This window comes from Blennius ocellaris (genome assembly GCF_963422515.1).
Source record: "Blennius ocellaris genome assembly, chromosome: 6".
Lineage (NCBI taxonomy): Eukaryota > Metazoa > Chordata > Actinopteri > Blenniiformes > Blenniidae > Blennius > Blennius ocellaris.
In genome coordinates this window covers 6,817,793-6,823,797 of record NC_137655.1, presented here as the reverse complement: position 1 = coordinate 6,823,797, position 6,005 = coordinate 6,817,793, and positions in this window count along the sequence as shown.

Here is a 6,005-nt window from a genome sequence, read left to right as displayed (position 1 = left end):
TCCTGTCACTGCTGGACAGAAATTAACTAATTATCTATCTGTCATTACAGCAACCTCTGGCAACATGCTTTAGCATGCCTGCTAACCACATGAGGTAAACGACTCTCTCTCTCTCTGTGTGTGTGTGTGTGTGTGTGTGTGTGTGTGTGTGTGTGTGTGTGTGTGTGTGTGTGTGTGTGTGTGTGTGTGTGTGTGTGTGTGTGTGTGTGTGTGTGTGTCGCCCCAGTATTTTAATAATCCAAGTGACAATAATAGTTCAATGAAAACACACAAAAACAATTTCCCAGAAACGGCAGATACGCTGTAAACATAAACTGCATGCTCAGTAGCAGTGTTTCAGGAAAGTTGCGTCTTGTTTCCATGAATAGTTGGAGCGCTTCCAAAAAGTTGTGTTTTCCCTCGTTTACATGGAGACGGATGAGGCTCATTTTTTTAAACATATTTTCAATGTCTCTGAATGCCAAAAGCACAACAAAAAAATTCACTTTTCACTTCAAAACTTTGTCAGGTGAACAAAGCCTTATTTTACTGCCGCTTCCAGAATTAGGAATTGTTTCATAATTTATTTTTTTATTTTTTTAAATAAATTCTTACCTTTAGAATGCACATTAGCATGTTGGTGAAGATGTTGTCACTTTCGCTTCATATGTCCTATCCATGGACTGATTCCAGGCTTTGAGCCTTTCTGAGAGGAGTTTACATGTGTGGATTTACATGTGTGGATTTTCTCTGCTCAGCACAATCACATTTGTTCAAACACAGACTCAAATGTCTGAGTCTGCATTTGGTGTCGCCTCATGTGAAACTACTCTTAATAAACTGGGCACAGATGAATATCTTGGCAATTTCATTATTGCTAGTAAGATATTCGCTTAATTTTTAATTTTTTTAACTTTTCTATTGGCCATTGAAACCTGTCAGCAGTTACACAGATGTATTCCTATGAGTGACTTTATTCCAAGCCCATCGGTCCCCAGAGGCTGAGCGGGCTCTGGAGCCAAATTCTGCACTATGGAAATGAGTCATCTGTCCTTGACAATGCAAGTGGACGGAATCCTCCTTCTCAGGAAGTCAGTAGCACAGTTTTGCATCACAGAAATACAGAGCATCGAACCTGACACGCTCGCACTCAGCCGCTATCGATCGTTCGGAAAACATATCTGCTCTCAGCGCCTGCTGTTGTATGCAATGTCATATATTTAATTCAGATGCAAATGGACTGGCAGAGCACCGGCAATGAATAAATATCAATTAATGTTGTCCTCGTGTTTTCCTCTAATCTAAAAATCTGGTTCATTTCCGAGAACAAATACCAAAAGATTTTGCATCCCTCTCGTCTGAGCCGAAAACAACAAACAATCATCGAAAGTTGTAATTGGAGAAATCCTGGGGGGGGGGTTCAAATCCCAGGGTGATAGAATCTCAATTTGTAAAGCTCTACTGAAGCTCTGTGTAAGTTTGCCCACTTAATGCGTGGAGTGTAAAGTTTGAAATCCTCATGTTCTGCGGGGTTGAAGATGTTTTATGCTGCACCCTTTAAATTGATGCTCATTCAATATGCATTTACACTATTAACCTGGATATAGCTGCAAAGCGTCTGCCACGCACAATATAACTTCATTTCAACCAAAATGCTGAATTCCACTCTGTGCAGGGCCAATGAATTATGGATCGATCCCTGGATTTAGTGGGAGAAGAAGAAGGGGCGGGAGGGAAGGGTAGTGTCTCCCTTCTCGTCTCACCTTCCCGCTCCGAAGCATAACTTCCCTCACGTCAGCGTTTAAAGAGTCGTGTCACGTTCTCGTGCTACGGAACAGGAGGTGATGATGGTTGTAGCTGGAGGAACTCGCTTTTTCGTGAAAGGCAGCACCACTTCCTTGGCAGTTTAATTGCAGTGTCAGGAGAACCTTCCCTTCGTGCACATTCCTCCGTCTGAAGTGGAGTTTAAGACGTCGAACTATGGGCGGCTAACAGACGCTTCAGTTCTCTACGGACAGATGGGTTTGACAGAATACAGGGGTGGGCTTTTCCTCTATGATCAAACCATTTGGTCATTCACTGAAATAGTTTGGTACCGGCCTTTTCAAAATGAACAAAATCAAGCACCTACAGCCATGCTAACAGCCTCAACTAATCCTGAAATTGGAGCTCCTGCAACTTCGGGTAATTAGCATTCGTGCAACATTAATGTCTCCATTACTGCTCAGAAAGATTGGCTTTTACTGTATTAAAATGTAGTTTATGTTTTATTCACCTCCTCCAGACAGGTGTGTTGGAGGTCATGTCTTTTTACTTAAAACAGTAGCAAGACATAGAGCATTTATCTCCATGATTAAAGTATGAACAGTTCTACTCAAATGTTCAGTTTGGTTTAGTTTATTCACACATTATATTAAATTGTCACAATGACAATGGATGCTGGTTAAGTGGTGCTTGTTTTTACTTTTTGTGCAAACACCTTTGGCTTAACTTATGGTTTGCATTTACAATCGAAAATGCTCCATTATGTAAAGGAGCAGAGGCTTTATTGGTTTGAAATGCTCAAATTCGCTCTTATCAAGGGTTATATACCAGTTTATGTGACAAAATGTTACTTTTTGAAAATGTTCAAGGGAAAATATCTGTTTTGGTAAATATTGATAATTGCTTCATTAACCATTATAGGATCAGAATATACCTATATTTTGTTTCAAGGTGGACTATATTTGGGAGAATTCTGGATGTATTGGGGAAAAAATAGAGTATGCGAGTTTAATAAAAACCGCAGATTTGGATATTATTAAAGGAACAAGGGGTTTAAATGGAAAATGTGACTGATTTTCATTCATCCGAAACCCACCAGCAGGCTCCGCATCAATTTAGATCCTGGTTTAGCATCTCGGCAGTTTGACGTGTGTGCTTGACCTCTACAGTCATATTAATAAAGGGTTATTATAAATCAGTTCATTGAGTTTTACAGCTGAGGACCATGTGAGAGGCTGATAAACAAAAACCAACAATGGCCGTGAAAACGCAGGCTGAACCAGTCAAATAACCTCTGCTATCTGAGCTCAAACACTCCTTTGTGATGTGCTGGTCAGACCTGAATTGTAATAAAAACCCACCGCCGCCTTTGTTCCTCATACGTATGCAGGCACCGCCTGAGAGCAACAGGTACCCTTATGCAGCAAAGCCTCCAATATCCCTGTTCACAGGAATTTCTCTGTCTTGCAAAGATCGTTTGGAAGCAGAGCTCCTTTTTAAAAAATGTTTTATTTAAATAAACATGTAAGGAAAAAGAAAAAGGTAGACGACAGTATGTTCAGAAAGCTGTGAGAACAATGGGATGTCAGGAGATGTGGTGATATCTCGGAAAGCCCATGTGATGCGTCGTTTCACCGAGTCCTGATGTAACGTCCTGCAACACACGATCTCTCCATGACTTTCCACAAACTTTGTTTTTTTTCTTTTCTTTTCCCAAAGTCTTTATTATCTCCCCATCTTATTCTGCAGCATGTCAGCACAGTCCCCGAGGAGCCCAGCCCAATGTCCTCATTATTAATGGCGAGTCATGCACCTGTCTCTCCGGGCAAGGGCTTATTCACCGTGTGACATTGTCTATCACTTTGTCACGCTTCCTGTCTCGCTTGGCCATGTCAGCGCGTCGCTTCTGGACTGCCGCTGCTGTTTTCAGAAGGGGCACAGCTGCAAATCTTCGTCGTTTAGTTTTTTTTCAAATTCCTTCCACCCGCTGACGTCCTCACCTGGCAGGCTTTTGAAATGCCTCGGACCAATTAGCAGGATATTTTGAGATTATTGCTTGTTATTTTGCTCAAGCTTGAAGAGTACATTCAAAAGTCAGTTGTGTTAGAAAACAAAACTTCAATTCATCAAATACATTTTTTTAAATGATTTTTCAGTTGATTCTCTTTCCATTAGTTAGGTTCAAAATTTAACCCTCAGCTAATAATCGAAGCCCCAAAAATGTTAATTTCCATCTTTGAATGAATATACAAAAGACTGATTTTGATGACCTACGTGCATTGATGTTACTTAAACGAGCCCCTAAAACACAACAGATGTTTACAATTTCCACTTGAAAGCATTACTGTGTAAACAAGGCCTGCATTAAGTTCAAGTTTAATGAGGTAAAGTTTAACAGTGAAGACATCCCATAATACAGGCCACGGAGAGCAGTGTAGAAAAAGACAGCGGCTCTGTCGTAAAGTATGATGATGGTGACAAATTCATGGAAACTTCATCAACCGTTATAATGTTAATTCAAGGTGAATCAGTTTGTCACACATTTTTGGCAAAGCAGCAGCCTGACGTAAGTATTTTGCTTTCTTCTTTTCAGGCAAGTAGGTTTTTAAAACACGTGTGCTTTTCTGGCGAACAAACTAAAGCCACTGAACTCAATTGAACTATGAGCTTTTCAGCACTGGAGTCACACTTTTCCATATAACGCCTCGTTCTACACTCTTAGCGAGTGCTCGCAATGAAAAGATGCCACATCATGGCGAAACAAGCCAGAGGACTCCGTTGTTGTTGATAGAAAATCGAAGCCCTCAAACCGCAGAATATCAACACTGATGCTCATTATCATTTATTTAAATAATTTTCTTGCCAATGTTCATCAAAATTCAGTCACACTCTGCCGTTATTTCTCAAGCAGTGAGCTTTGATTTTTTGCCAATGTGATTAAATGGAAGACGATGTCCAAAGTCAATGAATTAGGAGGAAAAAAAAGTAAAGAGTAGTTCCTCGCAGTGGAACGAAGCAATCTCTTTGCTGTTTTCACAGGATTTAATAAGGTCTGCGTCGCTGTGTGCGCCAAAACAAAAGAGGAAGTCAATCTGTCCTGTGATAAGATTAATGGAGGAAAGCAGTCGGGGATGGAGTCGAGAGCCCGGCACAGTTTTCCGGGGTGAAAGCGAGCAGATTTCCAAAATAGTCCCTGTAGATGCAGCTATTTATGTGGAGAAATGAACCATTACTGTATCTAATTTGTGGCAAATTGATCCCAGAGAACTCCGGCTGTCATCCATCCTCTCCCCTCCCCGCTCGCGTGTTAGGACTGCGATTTCTACTTTGTCGGAGGGGAATAGAGCCGGGAGGACAAACGTCTCAGCTCACTGCGTCTCTCTGAGGCTCCCTGTCACACAAGAACAGCGATGGCGGGAGGTCAGCCTGCTGATTCGGGCCACTTGAGCTTCTGCTGGCATCGAGAGAATAAAAAACATCCACGTGGAGCTCTGACATTATCCGTCTCATCTGCTGGAGAGGACTCAGGCAGTAGACAGGCTCCACTACTACTTTTTACCCAAAAGATTCACTCAGGAATATATCTTTTAGTTAAAAAAAAAATAAATAAATACTCAAAATGATTAGTTCAGCCAACTCTAATATCCACGATTTATTAAAAATTTTGGAATAACTTGAATTGAAGTGTGTTGTTTAGTTTGGATTTTTCTAACATGTTCAAAATATACTCATAAAATAGAAGAAACTATACAAAAAAATTATACGGGAAAAAGAAGAAGTAAAATGATAACATCACTAAAAACTGCAGTAAACAAGAAGGCCGTTGCTCGGCTAATCCCCCGCCGGAGGGCTTTATATTTTCTCACAAAGCAGCTCTAAGGCAGCACACTTGGTACACTAGAGGGTGTTCCATGGGTCCTAGTAGATAATTATGTAGAATCTGAAAGGTCTTCTTCATAAGCTATGTCAAAATACGTCTCCAGAGCCCAAAAGATGTTTTTATGCACTTAGTGACCCTGTGACCTGATATGCAAATTAGGTCATGGTCACCATGGTGCCCCTTCTCCCCAGGTGGAGTGTCCATGTGTGAAGTTTGGTGACTGTGGGCCCAGGAACTGCTGAGAAATGAGGAGAAATGTTTATATGAAAATACATGTATTGTGCAACCATGACGAGCAAACTTCAGACCCAACCAATCTTCAAGGTCAAGGTCAGGTCACTTGGTGTACTGGAGGTTATCCCTGGAGTGTGTATCGTGTGTG